General features: G+C 36.2%; 1 protein-coding gene across 1 annotated transcript in view; it reads left to right on the top strand.

Annotated features, from left to right (window-relative positions):
• The window catches only part of LOC123690753 (T-box transcription factor TBX20-like), a 64,345-nt gene that overhangs the window by 14,046 nt on the left and 31,179 nt on the right, over positions 1 to 19,120 (top strand). The window lies entirely within an intron of this gene.

The raw sequence follows: 19,120 nt of genomic DNA, 5'->3' as shown, positions 1-19,120 counted from the left end.
ACTTCAACATAATTTACTTATCTCATCAGAGTAATGCAATCTTTCACTTCACCAAATCGCAGCCAGGGCAAAATGAAAACTCCGCGATCACCCCAATAAGGGTTCGGAATGGATTCATCAGCTAAAGTGGCCAATTCCGGAATAATTACTTCGCGATCCCGCTCGTCCTTCAACCCTTTAACGAGATAAATTAAAAGTACATTTTTATCCTAACCGTCGTAATGCCCGGCTATAAATTCACAAAGCCCAAAAGACAACAAACAGCGTGTCGGGGAGGGGAAAAATGTTTTTATAGTCACGCCGAGAGGTTTATCTAAATAATTGCGTAGTCGGCGGCGGTGACCGGAAAATTGGCATTGTTCGGGAATCGGGGCGCATCCCTTGTTGCATTTGACGCGGACAAGTCTTTTTAGGGACGCGGACGGGGACCTTATTAACTCAAATAAGACAATACCAATACATTCATATGGTAGGTACTATAGGTGCGTTTCAAGTTTCTCATTGTTTTTTGAACACATTCATTTTCAATTGTAAGGCTGATGTTCTGATAGCTTTGTTGAAGATTTCAGCTTTTGTTTTTAAGCTATTGCATAGGTTCTATCGCGGGCCTTGAGCGCGGGGACCGAATCGAGAAATTCCGTAACGAAAAACCTCACGCTCCCCACTCCGACGGGCGGCGGCGGTGTGGCTTGAAGGTGTGGCGGAAGGAAGGTGGAATTCCTCCATCGAAAAAGAGAGAATTCACGACTAGTCTACTCGACTGGCCGGCCGTTAAGGCCCCAATGGAAAATGTCGGAAAGTTGTATATATGTCGTGGCCACATCGTAGATTTGCTTATTTCATGAAATGGCCAACATAGTTTGATCAGATCGTTAAATCGTCAACGTTTCACGATTTTGTCGATCGACATTTGGCTAGATCGTATAAAATATAGGTTAGGTTAGGTTAGGTTAGACTTTAATAAACAACGCACGAGCCGAGCGAGCAAAGCGAGCGTGCCGCGGCAGCGGCCGGCGAGTGCCAGAAGCGAATCGCTTTTTAAAAAAGAAACAAAAATGGTCATATTTCGTGAAATGGCCATCCACGTTTGGCCAGATCGACGATCTGGCCAAATGTGGATGACCAAATCGTGAAACGTTGACAATTTAACGATCTGGCCAAACTAAATTGGCCATTTCATGAAATGAGCAAATCTACGATATGGCCACGACATATATAGCTCTGTAACGAAAAAATTTCGCTTGCGCGATTCAGAGCGAGGTGTCGCTACAAAGCATGCAATAGCTTTACCGCGGCAGTCCCCGAGTGCCACACGTCGTTTTTTAGTTATATTCTTATTAAAACTATTTATAGAGTAGGTATTTGTAATTTGTATTTTGTAAACCAACAACAAAAGTTAAATTTAAATAGGTATATTACGAGCATGCGTTTTATGTTTATGTGATGTTTATAAAGCAAGTGCAGTTACTTTAAATCACTGTACACGGTGGGCTCATAGGATTTTATCTCAGGGGAAATGTCTCTATTATACCCCTCATCGTTTGTGATGAGACGTAATAGTCTTGATCTTTTCTTTTTTGTTTTACCATATTGTGGTTGTAAACGTTCATTTATATGATATAGTACATGTTCTCTGAATACATAAGGTATAAAAAAATATTTTTTGTAATCAATATGAAGGTCTTTTACGTAACCATTCAAATGAAGTTTCCCATCTGCATCATAACTAAAGATTAAAACATATTGTTTTTAAGTTTTTCTTTGATTCTTAAATTAGATCATTAAGATTTGATGTGACGATTCTGGAAGTTCACTTACACGAAACTATAATTAACGAAAAACTTTAAAAATAGATTCCATAAATATATTTTTAGAAAAGGATTAAGACGATTTGGGGGTTCTATTAATAAATGTCTAAATAGCGCATAAATCAACCCGTCCAATCAAAACGGGATGTAAGGGACAAATTTTTATCAGAGGGGGCGACGAAGCGTGTTTTTAAATTGCTTTACAATGTATTGTAATATCGCCTATTAATTTTTAGATTACCGTGTTATTGGGGAGATAAAGCTAGGAGATACATTAAATCAACGTTTTCATAAGCGATTTCTATAATTTGAACGATTTTGCAAATTAAAATTGTTTCAAATGACACCTTACATTTCGTTTCTCAAAATGGTTAGGATTGATTGCGAGCAATTGTTTGTTAAGTATGTAGTTTATGATATATAAATGTAAAAAGTTGAAAGAACAGTGCATTAATAAAAATTATTTGTCATCATCGTCGTAAAAATGAAAGCCAAAACCATAATATTTATCATCATCATCCTCGTCACTTCTTGCAATAAGATATATGCGACGTCATCTTGCAGTTTTATGCATTTCGATTTGATTGGATTTTTATGGTCATTTTTAACTGCAACTTAGTTGAGATTCGTTAGAAGTAAACCGGTGACGATTTACGAGTATTTGACCCCGAGGACAATGAGTGCTCAAAATGTTTGAATCCTGACAAAATGGACGTTTTTATGCGCGTCGATTTAGTGTTAACAAGTTTTTTGACAAAAAAAAACAAACAGATTGTTTTGTTGGAACATAATTTATACACATGGTTTTGTTCCTTTATTGTCGAAGAATTTCAAAATCTACATCCTTTGATAGGTTGGTAATAATTTATCAAAATATAAGTACCTACTTAGGTAGGTACCTACATATAATTTGAAATGGTAGATATTCACATTTCGCCAAATCGTTTGTATGGTCAACCTAATAAAAATACTTAAAGTAAATTATTCATAAACGTAACATCTTGATCGATTACTATTATACGCGACATTAATGTTTTTATCACGTTTTAATTTGCGACAATTACCTGCCGGGTGACACCGGACGTGTACGACATGCGAATTCTTTTACGAGCGATATGTATTATACATATTTATAAGTATTTTTTTTATTAATGATATAGTTGTATCAATTTCGAGGATGTAAGTCATGCTTTTTGCATAATTCTATGGTAGAGTAATTTCCTGTGGGTTAACTAGTTTGGTATTTAGATCATAGAATAGTTATTTCTTTGCAAAACTTAGCCTTTTTTTATTTACACTTATAAAAAAAATATCTACACTTACCTACATCTAGGTTCTCATTTAATTTTGAATGAAGTATGTTTTGTCATATATCTAGTTCAATAAATTAATGTTGTACAAGTGTACAAAATTAAACATTCTATCAACATGTAGGTACGTTGTTGACCTAATTATCTATAATTGACTCGGTAGTGAAAATCCATAATTTAAAATCAGCGGCATCTGTACCAAAGGAACAGGTCATGTGAAGTTATTATTTATAGCTCTCACTTCCTTAATAGCACGATTATTTGATTGAATATTAAATCAAGAACATTATTTAAAATTTACACGAATTAAGCGTATAAGCACCTGTTCTTCGATCAGCATATATTTGTATCCCGATCTAAAGGTGTTGATCGTTAAAAAAAGTATGACATTTAACAAACAATATTTAGTGCCCTTCTGACAGTTATCGAAGCCAATGATTACTGACGATTATGAGAGGTTATTATACATTCTTATTAGCTTACACACAAACAGGTGTCAGCGTTAAGTCTGTAAAATAGTTTTATTACTTTATTTTTGTATATTTCTATGAAAACACATAAAAGGAAGGCTTTGTGATCCGACAAGAAAAATTCTACAGTGGTGCTGTTAGCTGTAGATACTAATGATTGACATTATACATTTTACGAGCTATCAAATTTGAATCTCAATTTTGCGTGTCCTTAATTTATATAAATTTAATTGTAAATGTGGTTCGAGCCGGAGCTTTTAATTATTATCGCTTCCATCTTGATTTATAAAAGCGGTAAAGGTGCATTATCACCGTCGTCATATTTTGGCTAATAAAATGCAGCGGCGATAAAACAAGCGAAGTCAGGCGAGCGTCGGCTTAGCCGTAATCGGTTTTAATAAATCGAGAGTGGGTGTAAGGACGGTGGACGGGTGGAGGGGGTGACCGACATGTGCATTAAACTTAATTGAAATTTTCGTGGCTACGTGTTATTTTGCACTAATGCACCTTTCAACCTGACAAGCCTGCAATCCAATGGAGAGTTCAACGTTCGTCTGCTCGTGGTGTGCTGATGATGATTTATTATCCCATATATGCGTTTTGGTTTGTGCATCGATCTACCAAAATATCGCAGAGTTTTACCAGAACAATATTGTTTAAGAATGTCGATACTCGATATCAGGAGAATATTAAAAAATACCTTATTAAAAAAAAAAACTTATTACCTACCCTTAAAACAACTTACTTTAATAATCTGTTTCTTCTTCATTAATAACTATGTAGTAAGTTAGTTCAAGGAGGCCAAGAGTTCATACCGTTTTGTTTTCCCTTTTGGTACAATTTGCAGCTGTTATTTAATTTTTCGCTAATTGGGGCCGAGTCGGCGCGTTTGAATATAATTGACCAATAATAATGTGAGAAGTAAAATTGGCAAGTAACAACGAATTATTCATAATTCATTGAACCGTCATAAAATCAACGCTTCGCTTATTTTTTATACACCATAATTAAAAGGATAGGTTTATAATTTATACCTTAAAGGTAGTCTATACTATTTCAAGGAAATTTGTGCGTCAAAATCCCATTGTATTATAGAAATAAATGTCCATTCTCAACTTTAGAATTTTACTGTATGAATAAATAATAATATTTATCAATTTTGATTCAATTTGTATCTTTTATGCAAAATAGTCATAGTCATGGGCGGATTCATGAATCAATTTCGACGCACCCGAATAACATTGCAAATTACTATTTCTGAAATTCACTATCTTCATTTTGCATCCATTGTTGTCTAATTTACGTGGGAATTAACGTTAGGCAAATTCAATTTCGATCTGTGATTCAATGACCATATTAAGACATGATTAATGTTGTGCGATGTTGCTACTGGTTACGGATTTAATTCAGTAGAAACGAAGTGTGTTCGCAAGCACAATGCGGGTTGCGCCCACGCACACTTCGCGATTCTCCACGCAGGGAACTGTCAGCTACCGTCCGTTTATTTTCCCCTATTGTTGAAAACATAAAATAAAACCTATTCAATCCCATATTAAATGGGATGTAATGTGTTATATTAGATGCAACATTGTACGATTAAATTTGCGATCTGATGAAGACGCTGTGTTCTTTTTGTTTGAAAGGATATACGTACCTCACGGTCACGAGTTCATTTTTTTGTTTGAAATTTAATGGAGCATAAGCAACCAGTCAGCGTGCCACCCAGTCTTTGCTAATCATTTCACGCTTAATTTGGGATCATAGTAATTGTGAAGAAACTCGTATACCTACCTAATTATTATTTATTGCAAGTTTTTAATTTTATGCCGCGTTCGCTTAGGATAGTAATATAACAAGCTTCGGCGTCAATATAATCTCCAGCATGAAATAATTACTAAAAAAGGTGTAAAAAGCCTTTGAATAACGTCGAGAGTGATGAGTTTGCGCCTGTTGAAAGACGAACGCTGAGGGCGAACGAAGATTGATTACGTAATCATGGACATCGAACAATTTCGGGAATCTCATAGAGCATAATCATCATCCATCTCACGGTTCGTTGAAGAGATAAGATGGAAGCATTTAACTGTGTAAGAAATCAAAATTTAATCGAGAAGTTGATTTTATGTCAGTGATACATTCCAGCAGGCCATGGCATATGTCGAACGGCTTAGAAAGGCGTTCGAGCGATGCCAACTTGATGCCAATGACGTGAGATACGACTTACCGTTAATTCAATATGGATATTGATTCGTACCTCTTATGTTACCAACAATGTACAGTATCTCGCTGTCGACGCACAATTAGCCGTGCATTGTGCCGGGCTTTGTGCGGTGTGCAATTGTGAGGCGAGCGCGGGCACCGCGTTGGTTTTACTCCTACGCTCATTGTGATCTTCACAATCATTACCGCTACTCAATGAGATTATTATCTCCGTCATTATTAGCTGAACATTTGATGTTTAGATTAATAATGATTCGATTTTCCGTTCGAGATTGGATATTTGAAGGTGATAAGCGTGATTGATTGTGTTTGATCTTTCAATAGTCTTACGTAATTCCGGTTGCTGTTTTGTTATGGCTCTTGACTAATTAATTGTTAGCTTGATCTGCGGGTCAAGACGGAGCATTGAATTAATTAAATTGTATGAGTTATTAATTCCGCTATGTAAAATGTTATGATTGAAGACCTTGTTGGAACGTTATCAGATTATAATAGCAATTAAAGCCGTTGTAGGTATCCCATAAACATCTATTTAATTTTTTTGTTATACGGGTAAAGTATTCGTGTATTCTTGAATTTTAAACGCAAACAAGACGTAACAGTATTTAGATAAAACGAAATAAGTACGCAAATTTACAAATATGGAATGTTTAGCAGGCCACCGACGATGTTAGATGGCAGAAGTCAGTTTGTCCGCGTGTGGCACAATACATGCGTAATGAAGTGGGCCGCGAGGGGGCGGTATTGTGCCCAAACGAGCCATTGTGCCGCGACCGCGACCCGAGACCTGCTCGTTACCGCTGCCCTACCGACCTCGTGTCCTTTACCAAACTTGCCTCTTGTTAGCTCGCCAGCGACCGAACCAACGTCGTGACACGTCAATCTATCGGAAATGTATAAAATTGTTAGCAGTTCATGATGTGCTACATCTATCTGATTGAATTCAGTAGGTACTTACATATTATTATCTATTCAATCTATACCCGCCCTAAGCATTCATACGAAAATGCATTTAACGCGTTAATGGTTAGGAGCATTAGATAATTCTAAAAAATATTTTTTATAACCATCATCAGCCTTGACTTTACATCTTATGCTTCTATAATAGGGAAGGAATAAATAGCCATTAGCAGTACTTAAAGTGTTTGTGCCAATAAATTTGTTTGTCGATTTACGGAAAATTACATTGTTTTTGTCTGAATTTATACCGTGAACAACGATATCATTGTATGCGATTGTATATCGTTGTACCTAGTATTTTTTTCGCGCTCCCATTAAGTCTATATTCGTTCAAAAATTTAAATAATGACTCTGCGTGTTGAATTAATCACACAAGAATAAAACATTGTCGATTTGTAAACAATTAGGGCAGTGATGAAGAAGGTTCTGTAGATATACGTACCTATTTTACCTATGTCTATCGTTTTAATTATAAAACATGAAATACTAAGGTACTATTAGTAATAACTAATATAATTGTGTAATCTTCTAGGTCGTTTATCCTACAACTAATTAAAATAACTACCTTTCCCGTCAGATCAATCAGTATCACGGAAGCAGTTGCACCGTGAACCCAATAAATTGTAACTTGCTTAAGGCAACGAGTTCTTAAAAAACATCACGCGTGTTCTCTTTCATACGAGTGAGATTAGTGAAGGATGGAGAGCTTAGACTTTGTCATGTGGTGTAATTTTTTCGGGTCGCGTTAAATTTTCACAGCTACCCTTCGGATAAATTATGTTTATGTCGATTGCGGGTGGGCGAGTAACAAAAACGCCGCGGAAGTAAGGGTTGCTCATACGTTGTAAAGTTATTGAACGATCAGCAGATGTGTTGGTACCTGTGCAGTTGCGTTCTAAACGTAATCTCGAAGTAAATCGACTTTTACTCGGAGCTTTCAATTATTTTAATAATCCTTTTTATATCCTTTTATTTTATCCAATACCCATCATTATATTCGCATGCGGTTTATCTTGTATCAAATGCATATTAAAGTGGTTACTCACCTAATTATTAGTTTCCTACTTGAACATTTTTTAAGAAAACCACAGCTGCATTGTTAATGTTTGTTATTACTCGTATAACTAGCTGAATTCCCAGGCGTAAAAAGTGTACTTATTGGTAATACGTAAGGTGTAATATAATAAAAAAATGTAATTTTATAGTATCTAGTTGCATCACTAGCAAAAAGCCCGTGTCGTAATATTGTAGCGTGTATACGAGTAGAGCAGATGTCACGCACTATCCGAGTTTTCTACAAATGACGCTTAATGCCACCAAATTATATTCGTTACGGGCACCACCCAGCAATGAAGTCATTATTTTCCATTTCCGCGGCGTCAAGTCGATAACTCGAAAATGACGGGCAATCGTACGAGCACCGATCTGCGTATACCTCATTACTGAATCATGGCTTTGAAACTCCTTTCAGCATAGTTGTTTGTAAGGGTGTGTGACAACTTTATGAATAATTTCTATTTGATTGTTTTTTGAAGTTAACAGGTGGATGGGAACTCACCTTTCTAAAATGCTTTTCCACAAAATTATATTATTTACTAAAACAGCATCGTGACCTGCGAGTATTCATTTTCAAAAAATACACGCTTTGGATCTTAGAGGTAGGTATAAACTGGTTCTATGTGTAGGTATGTTAGTGGTGAATAATCATCATCATCATCATCATCAGCCCATATACGTTCCCACTGCTGGGACACGGGCCTCCTATGAGGGTACAGGCCATAATCCACCGCGCTGGCCAAGTGCGTGTTGGCGGATGACACATGTCGTCGAACTTTTTAATTCTTCGACATGTCGGTTTCCTCACGATGTTTTCCTTCACCGTTCGAGCAGTGGTGATGTTACAACATGCGCAGATAAATTGAAAAATCAATTTAATTCCTGCGCGCTCGCCTGGTCTTGAACCCCGGACTTATCGATTCGAAATCCGAGGTCTCACCACTGAGCCACCACTGCTCTAATGGTGGTGAATAATAGTCATTAATAATAGTTTTTACATTGTCTATGATCGTTTTAATGTAACTATAGGGATCACTAAAGCCGATAAACAATAAAAAATGTTAGTTTGTATGATGGTATAACAAACAACGAAAGCTGTGGTGAGCCCTGGCGATTCGACGACATGCTCTGACACGCGAGACGCTCATCAACTGTATCCATGTCCTATGTTTACACTCTACAGTTTATCTATTAACAAAATTGAGGACTTTCGTAACGATAAACGAACTCATGTTTCGATAGGATAATCGACTATATTCAAAAAAGTAATTTATTTTATTGTAATTTTTTCTTTGCCCATTTGAATATCTTTTAGTTACTCTTTTCAGAATCATACGAACATTGCTCAAAATCCAGTATAGAGTAAAATCCAGTAGGTATAGGCTAGATATTCTTTTCTGTTTTCTTTGTTTAAGAAACTGCCTTCAATGTTTACGTGAAAACGTACATTTTGTAGCGATTCATAAATGATAGGTAGGCACATATGACGTGAAAGTTCACGTAGTCGACCCCTGTTTTCCTGAGCCGGGAAGTATGGCGGGCGGCGGGCGAGAGCGGGACACACGAGGCACCGCGGCGGTTTCGTACATCGCCACCCGTCCGCGCCCGTAAGCTCGTAATTTGCCTTTCTATTAGAGCGAGGGCGTGAAAAAAGGAAAGCGTTTACGGCCTGTTTAATGGGAGCGAGAGGGAAGAAATATGACCACCCATCGGAAGGGAAAATTTTGGTTTTCACAGAGTTTTTGCAGAGATGTGCATCGGGACGCAGAGTGCGAGCGGGATAGAATTCGCGATTGTACTCCCTCGGATAATTAGCAACCGTGGCTTAGTTTTCCCTGAAGCAAGAGGGCTGCGGGAAGGGAGTTCGTCTATTTGTCGTTTAAGAGTTAATCGGTCGAGTGATTCGCCACCCTCGAGAGAGCACACTGCCGCCGTTATTATATCTCTATTATGAGTATAGAACACCGGCCGCTCCGGGCAACTACCGAAATTGTGATCATTGATAACTTTGTTTGATAAAGTGTTTGAGGATGATTTAGGGATCATTTTGTGTCCATGGATTTAAGTGTATTTGTGTTGAATACGGAACTGTTCGTAACATTTTACAGTTTTACAACGTTCGAATCTTTTATGAAAGTTAAAGACTTTAAGTCAGTTATTTATATTTATCTTATTAAGAGAAAGGGTTGTGTGTATTGAAGCATAATGTATAATTAGGCAAAGGGTGACAAATGCAGTAGTAAACATAGGCCGTGTGTCGACTGTCAATTAGCTATAATAGCTCTCCGGCGACATATGCTTCACAATTAACTTTCACGTCTTGCTATACAGCATTAAATTACACACACAAGTCATAACTTCCAATGCAATATGTGAATTTTTAACTGTATATATAATACTTATGATAGACGAACTTCGTAAACTATAAATTATATCAAGTCGTTGAATGTAAATTAATCTTGATTAATTTATTTCCGGCTACCGAGCAGTACCTATACATTTGAATATTTCACGTGTTTGCTACGCAATAGTGTCAATATTGATTTAAGATTGACCGCAATGGTTTTAATTAAAATCGTAATTTTCAATTCCGCGACTCTTTCGTTTTGGTTGGTTTCTTTGTGATGCTAGTTAAGTGGAATTTGCTTAAAGCCAATCAACAGCAAATGAGCGATGGCGGTAATTAAAACGGATCGCCTTACTGAATCAATAAACTGGTACGATAAGGCAATTAATTGCACATACGTTTACCTTCATTCCCTGAGGCGACTGTAGCCTGTACCGAATTGAAACATTACTGTTTAATTGATTGTGCCGAGGGCCTATTTCTATGGGCATTAGTGAATTTAATTTCTATTGTTGATAAGAAGACAAGAACTTATATATTTGGTATACTGATAAATATTAAGTTGAATACCTATTAAAAACATTAAATCTGGAAGTGAGAAATGAACTTCTAGTCTAGTAGGTGTCTGAAAATAATTTATCGGTACTACAAATTTCAAAAACTTTGTAGAATGTGTGTGGCGCAAATTAATGTTTTTACAACCTTTAAATTTTCACAGGGCATTACAACTCTGTAGGAGGTCTTCTAGGAAAGCCTTGGCAGCACACCATTAATTATGTCACAATACTGTTATTGTGGTCGTTGAAAAGAACTGTCAATATTTGTCGATGAAATGTCTATAAGATAGTGTATGAAAAATTATCCTTTGAAATCATTAGGTTAGAAACTAATCCTAATATAAATATAATAGAATTTTAACTTACATTTTTAAAATTTTCGTTACAATTATAAAACACGATCATAATTATTACGAGGTGTCAAATATACTATAATTACGAGTTAATTATAGTTTTAATGACTTGCAATTCGCGAACATGGAACGAGCTTCGTAATTGGCAGAGCAGGGGTTTCGGACCTTTGCACCTTGTGGCGAATAAATCATAATTGAGAGGCTATACTGTCACCTGTTTTGCAGGCGCATTGCAAGTGTGGGTGGCATTGGCCACAATGGTGTTTGGGTTGGCATTCGTCACGGGGCGTCACTCCGGGAGCGGACTCATGATTGATGACCCTCGCCTTCACAAAGCGTATACGGACATGATAAGTCATGGGAATGTACATTGCTTAACGTTATATTGCTTACAATAAACTCGAAATATTTTAATGGACATACTCGTGTACGTAACTAGGTACGATTATTACGTTACTGACTTTCACAACATTCAATAAGTTGAGACATATTTATAAATACAATATAAGTAATAAGAAGGTATACAACTACAAAGTACACCATATTTCAAATAAATGTAAACACTCAATAGGCGCTTGAAGGTGTCGGTAGTAAAAATAATCTTCATCTAGGATGAAACTTTGTCCGGAGCGTAAATTATGGTCCTTCATAGGTTACCTGTAACATAATATGCGGACCGATGGAACTGATATCGCATTGGATATTCATAATCCCCGGAGGGCTGCGTAAATAAAAATTATTTCATATAGGACAGGTGAGCGTTGGGTTACGTTGACTCGCCTCATTAACATTCGGCCGAATTCGACCGCTCCGTGCTTCTACAGGTGCAGCTTGTCTCGTCAAACGGTCCAACAAATATCATGACACTATCGCTGATTGTAATTCTATGAGTAGCTGTAAAAAATAAACACCTCAACATAAAAACACGACTCTAAAATTTTATTTAGTATCGGCATTACTCGTTAGCGGTTACAGAATCGAGAGCGCTACTGTTACGCATAAAAACATTTTAATTTATAAATGCTCGTTATATTTTTTGCAGCTTAATTTATGTTACTCAGTCATAAAAGTTTTGTTAAGTCGAGTACACCGTTAATCTTGACGTTATATGTCGTCGGGTTGCGTTAAAAATACTAACTGCTTCTGTGATTATATTTTCGTGTAATAAACTCGGCGACACTGAGAATTATTATATGCTATAAATAAATATTACAACAGTCCTAATTAGGTACATAGCGTGCCGATAAGATTTTATAACTGATACATGCGTGTTGTTACTACATTTTCACATGCATTCAGTAGGTACTTTTGTTGTTATACATACAATCAAATTAGTCAAACTGATGAATTATGTTTTGACTATAATTTCATCATTTTGACAATACTAGTAGGTATGTCATTGTATTCAATGAATTCAATCAAGATAGTATATTTCTTATTGGAAACTTATATAAATTGTTTTATGAAGTCATAATATGAAAATGAATACCTAGGTACTCGTAATATTATAATGTGCTATTTATCTTAATAATCTTTTGTTTATGTTAACATTATAATACACAATGTAAACATTACAAACTACCATAAAAAGAGAAAAAAGCGGACGGGATTCAAATATCAGTATAAAAAATGTGTTTCCAAAGTCTTAAGTTGACAAACGGCCTCCAGATATTCAAGATAAATCTCTCCACTGAATCCGTCCCCCGCTTAAGGAGCCCTTATTATCAACCAGAGTGGAACTTTACATAGGGCTGGATAAATATAGTTAAAAGAGCCTCTACCGACCCCAAAGTATTTTATACTTTCATTATTAGCGTTACACTGCGGTAATTTTGACAGGCGCCCCATTAAACATGTTTAAGTTTCGTGGTTATTACTTTGTGATTATAAATTATGAAGTAGCTGTCCAAGATAAAAGAACTTAGATGTACATAGATAATTATTGTTAGTTACCAACAGCGCCGTTAATGCAAATAAACTGCGTAATTAACAATAACGATCGTACGTTGTTTTTTATGATTACATCGAAGTGATAAAGTTTATAACCAATAAATTGAGATATAGTATGTCTCGGATTACAAGTAAGCGTCTGACTTGTCACCAAACGCTTCTAGCGCGTTATCGGCGATAGATCAGTATCCTTTAAAATTATTTGGAATTCCAAGCGCTTGTCACTTACAAAGTCGAAGTTTGAAACCGTGTATTGTGGGCTTTATATTGTATCCTTTAAGGCTTCTTAATGCATGGAGATGACCCTCATCTCTCTGACTGTCCTGTTTGAGTGATATGTTGTTCGTTTTGTCCCTGTCGACTTATCGAGTTCTTAGCTAACCGTTTTGTCAAAGTTTCAGATAAGCTGATAACGTTATTAAGTACATAATCCACTGAGATATAACGTGGTAATATATATTTTTTTTTAAAGGAATTCTCATTACATTGCGATCGATCATTTGATATGTTTAATATTTGAATAGATTTTTTACCAACGACGTCATTATGACGTCGTTGTTTTTTACTTACAGAAAATGTTGGTTGTGTAGATTTTCTATTGGATAGAATGTAGGTTCTGTACAAGTCTTAAATGATTCTGAGTCCATATTTTTGGACGTTCGTGATTTCGGCAGAGATCAATGTAGCAGTGGAGGCACCGACCTCTTAGTAACAAGGCACTACAATACACCCGTTTTAAACGCCCGTCGGTTTCTCGGATTCTTGACAGCTCGTGGCAGTTGATGCTCTTGATGTGTCCCGGTCTTCTGACGTGACTTAATAGATTGACAACGGTGCTATGCGTGTCATCCAGTTATTAAATATATTAACTGGAAGTTCTCGTTTTATTTCTAGAGGGATTATTCGTCGAAGTTTTATACGAAGCTTACGCTGTAGAATAAGGCTTAGCGTGTAAATCGAATTCAAGCATAGGCTGCGGCGTGGGCTGCGGTCGGCGACGTGCGCGAGGCGTGTCCGCGCTTCATCGATCGCAGCTTCCGACGCTCCTCGACGACGTCTGCCCCCAGCACCCTCCGCCCCTCCCCGCGCGTGTTATCACCCCGACCGACTGCATTTACCACCCGCCACCCTCGTCATACAATCATACATACTCCCGACCTGTCTACCGCCGTCTGCTGGAAACGTGAAAAGCATTTACCATATTTTGCAAACCCTGCACTCGTTATTGTTTCGCGAAGCGGAAACTTTAGATATAAAAGTGAAATTATCGCTGCCGGCTTATATAGCCATTCGGATAGGAGGTGTTGATTCGATGCCGGTAGCCATTCGGTGCTCAATTCCAACGGTGCAATTAAAGCAGTTTACATCACTTCGCGAGCGACCTGTAAATGTTATTTGTGCTCATTAAAACGGAATTACGTTATAAATTTTATATGGTACCATGTAGCTCAGTCAACGCGCTCGAGGAATTAACGAAATATTGTTCTGTTTATGTAGGAATGCGAGTACAAAATGCCAGAATGTAGGGCTACTCTTTATTGCATGTATTACAAACTAATAATAATGTAAGAAAATCTAAAATTACAGTTTTATTATTACGTACGAGGTATTATGAGTTCAATGCCGTTCTGGGATGGGAATAATTCTGTGAAATTTTATACGATGGAATGTGAGGCGTTGCGTGTTTTAATGGCGACGATCAGGATGCATGTTCTGTTGAAAGATGACGTGACGTGCGGAACATTCGATACGGCAATATTGATAACATCTAACTAGAGGATAATACTATATGTTCTAAATTCTAATTAACAAGACTCCAACTATTTTTCTTAAAATATATTCAACCTTTGTTACTAACTACTTTATGATGATAAAAAACTGTTCAACTTGCTACATCCGCCACGATAGAAATAAAAAGTAGACTTACATAAAAAAATTTCCTATGTGTATAAAACATAGTTACGATTTTGCTTCCACAATAATATCTAAACATTCTGGCAGATTGTCCTTCCCATGTTTACAATTTGTCGGATCGTAGGTCGCAGTCTCCGAATAAGTTAATCAAAGCTTCGCACATGCATAATCGCTTTATCTACGATAGCATTAGCAGTCTAAATTAAATTTGTCGGGTGTCCGGCGCCGCCGGCGGTGATCGATCATCGGTAATGGTAACATAACGACCGGGTCCAGACTCCGCACGATCCATCATTGGTTGACAACCGTTCATGTCGCTTTGTAGTTCTTTTGACGTAACCACAACTTGAATATGACGAATTCCTCTTTCTGCCCATTCGTATCTTGAGCTATTAGGTAATCGTGTAAACATGTTCATTAATAGGTTGATATGTTAATTTGAGATGGAACGACTTTTTTCACTCTCAGTGCTTGTTATTGATAAGGTTTTATGTATGAATATATTACTTGTTTTTCGTTTGGTTATGAGTTGTTTATCTATAATTACATTAAAATTACTGTTTACTTTTAACATGTTAATTGTTTATTTGAATTTACAATATCATTCAAACATCTTTAGATTCTTTTGTTCCTTAAATGTGTTTCACTGGGTATTGTGTGTCCTTATATGACGAACCTAGCGATCTAAATTATCTATCTATAAGTAATTCCTATTGAGAATACTGAATAACATCACGTCGTATAACCAGTATTCGTATAAATATCCATCAGCGATGTTTGTACGAAGATTGAAGACACCTGCAGCTGCGTTACGCTCTGTCGGATAATATGACGGTTTTACGGTTGAATCGCTGAGGCTAATCGAGATATTGTACTGTATAATTTGTGTTGAGTTTTTATATATCAATATTTAAATAACTTATTGAAAGTGTATTTAAATATATTATATGTACATACTGACGTTCCCACACAATGTAACTAAGTATTTCTTGTAATGTATTTTTGCATTGTTAATATTAGCGTGAACAATTTAATTATAAATGTTACTTTGTTGAATATATTATGAAGGTAAAATATAATATAAAGATGTTTTAAACGAATAAGAATACTGCCATGACCTATATTCCATGTTAAATGCCTATTTAATCCCCTTATCTTAATTCAAGTAAATTATAAAATTAAATTGAACTTTACTACAGATACATCATACAGCCGTGATTGAAAGTAGGTATCTCTATGACAGTTTCCTATCCCAGCGTATTGGCAGGTGCAAATTATTATATCAGGTGAACACAAAATAACTTACACAAATTACAATTCCTGATCATAACCTTCTGTCCCAAACAAAGACTTCCTGGGGCCAAATAATGTTTACCTTTATATGCAATTTAGCAATAAACGTTGACGCTAATGCAGTTATAATTGTGCGTGATATTGTTATAGCGCATTACATTACGCTGATGCGATAATTGAAGCGCCGACAGCGGACCAGATAAAATGTTCACATTCTGGTTTCACAGCTAAATTACGCTCCTTCCTTCCACGCTTCCACGGTTTATAATCTGCAATAACTTGTACACCTTAAACCGAAAGGAAACGAAAGGAAGCGTTGTAGCGCTTCATCAGATGATCCAATTTCAATGTCATTTTTGTTTTATTAAAGTTTGTTTTGTATGGCTAATTTTATGTTGGTTTCTTCTTGTTTGAAATGTTTATCAGCTTGTTCAATATAGCTTCTTAGTCTGGTAGATTCAATGCAAGCTCTCAAAGTTAAAAAATGTCATTTTAATTAACACTTACTTGCGAATATAATTTTAATAAAGTTTAAATTTATCTGAGTTGGTATGAACAAAAAGGACGGGAGACGGTCATTAGCGGAATGAAGCCATTAGGAGCGTGTAAAACAGATAATTACAGCGTAATCTCAGCGACGACTCACAATTTACTCCAAATTCTAAGTTCATAATAAACCTAATTACATGAACTGTTTTTTATTCTTATGCTTATTTCGTATGTGTCATATTAGACGAATTCATTACTTTTTATAGCCGCCTGAACCGTTCCATAAAAATATCTATTATTTGATGACCATTGATTGCAATTTTTTTATTGTATCGATAATTTATATTACGCGGGGATTATTTGGTATTTTAGTAGGCAGATTGATTGTAAATTTTAAGTTTGTCAGACGTATGTATTCACATTGCATTATCACTATTTAAGGAATTGTGTCGATTTATAAAAATAAACTTACGTTTAACCTTTATTTGATGAGTCAACAGATGACGTTAATTCATTCTCTAGTCCAAATGCGTTGTCGATATTATATGCAGTAATAAAAGGAAATTATGTCAGTAATTATATTACCAAGATCAGCACTTAAGCAGTCACATTTCAACATAACTTTGTAATTTATGACGAATGTTGCGTATTAACAATAGTCGGGCAAAGGGCTTACCGGAAATGTCTTATAGTGGAGCCCATCGTAAGATTTCGCCGATAAAGTATTAAGGAGCACCTTGTTAAAATTTAACTGCTTTATGATAGCTGTTTAACATTAATTAGTGTTATGTTTTTATCGGAAACCGTTTATGACTACTAATGTCAGAATGGGTTTCGTTTGAAGTTGCGTTCTATAAAGTTTTTAATTATGAAAATTAAAGAAATTGTAACCGTTAATTGTAGATGATTTTTCGCTTTTTATTTTTACATCTGTACGAAATTATTAAATTGGAGTTTATTACTCCAATTTAATTCATTTAATTTTGTATAAGTAAGTAGTAAGTACCTATTTCTTTAATTTTGCATAAAACATTTGATCGATTACCGTATTAATTTCTGCGTAAATGATGTACTAATGGTTGTGTTCGTATCCCATTCCTTTATGTTTTTGCTAAACTCATATGCATATATGGAGGAAATGAAAAAGTATACACAATATTACATAAATAAAACGTGTTGAAGGTATACGGTTAGTATTTTAATGTACCATTACCAGCTCGTATATTAGCAGCGTTGAATAATCAAACGTTTCTCGAATAACTACAATCTTGAAGGAAAAACAAAGAGGAATTTTTAATTAGGCAGGCGTTGGCCTGTAGGTACTGCGGCTCCCTGCTGCGTGGCTACTTTACACACATTGCGCTGTGCTCGTTTACAAAACGTCACTATTCACAATATTTATGTCTCCATTATTTTTCATGTTCCGTGAATAAAGTTCCTGATGAAGAGGTTGTCTTCGAGCAACAAATTGATCGCTGACTCGGCTGAAGTGATGGACTCGAAAGTCAAAATATCGTTGAAATAAATAATTGTTGCTCATTTTGCGAAAACGTTAGTCATCCACACAAAGAGCTCGAGACGAGTCGAAGACCCTTCCTTTTTATAAGTAATAAAATGAGCTCCATTTCGCACCATTACCCGCGAGACGACGAAACGTATCAAGCGTCAATTTGTGTATTTTTGAGCCGCTATTACAATGACGGGCTGACAGTTCGCGTGACGGCCGTGAAGTAAATACTTTGAATTTATAAAACCTTTCCGTCGCTCCACTCGTGAATTATTCTGTGAGACAGAAATTAAGCAGTTCTAATATTTTCAACCTACACAAACCGCTAACCGTAGTACAACTTTATCTTAGATCATTATTTATATCGGTTGCCGGTAATTCGATATTTTATTTTGAATGGAGAGATTAGCCCGGTATCATGTGCGGGCGCGTGGCGACGAGCGATATAACGCGATGCAAGAGTGACACAGTTGACACGCCGCACGTGCCGCCATTGACACTAATTCCTTATTAAATTCGCACTCGCTCATTACTAACAGCACTTACCGATAAACTCCTCCGAGATATTACATGTATAATTGTTAGTGCTCTCGTTTTAGATGAGCGTATAATTATTATCGAAAGGTCACAATCGTTTTCTTTATTGAGTGCAAATGGGATATCGTAAACGGTGAGCGGGTATCGAGTTGCGTGCGAGTTCTGTCCGCAAACTGGATGACATTTCATGGAAACCAGTCATGCTTCTAATATAATAAGCCATGTAACTACATTATGTAATCGACTGGCGTAAAATAACTGATGAATACATTCAAGATACTTTATCAACGTTCAGTGATATTTCTATGTCAAATATAAATTGTTTTGTACGAAGCCTAGGCTGTACGAG

Source organism: Colias croceus, chromosome 3 (genome assembly GCF_905220415.1).
Source record: "Colias croceus chromosome 3, ilColCroc2.1".
Lineage (NCBI taxonomy): Eukaryota > Metazoa > Arthropoda > Insecta > Lepidoptera > Pieridae > Colias > Colias croceus.
This window is presented reverse-complemented; position numbering and strand designations above follow the sequence as displayed.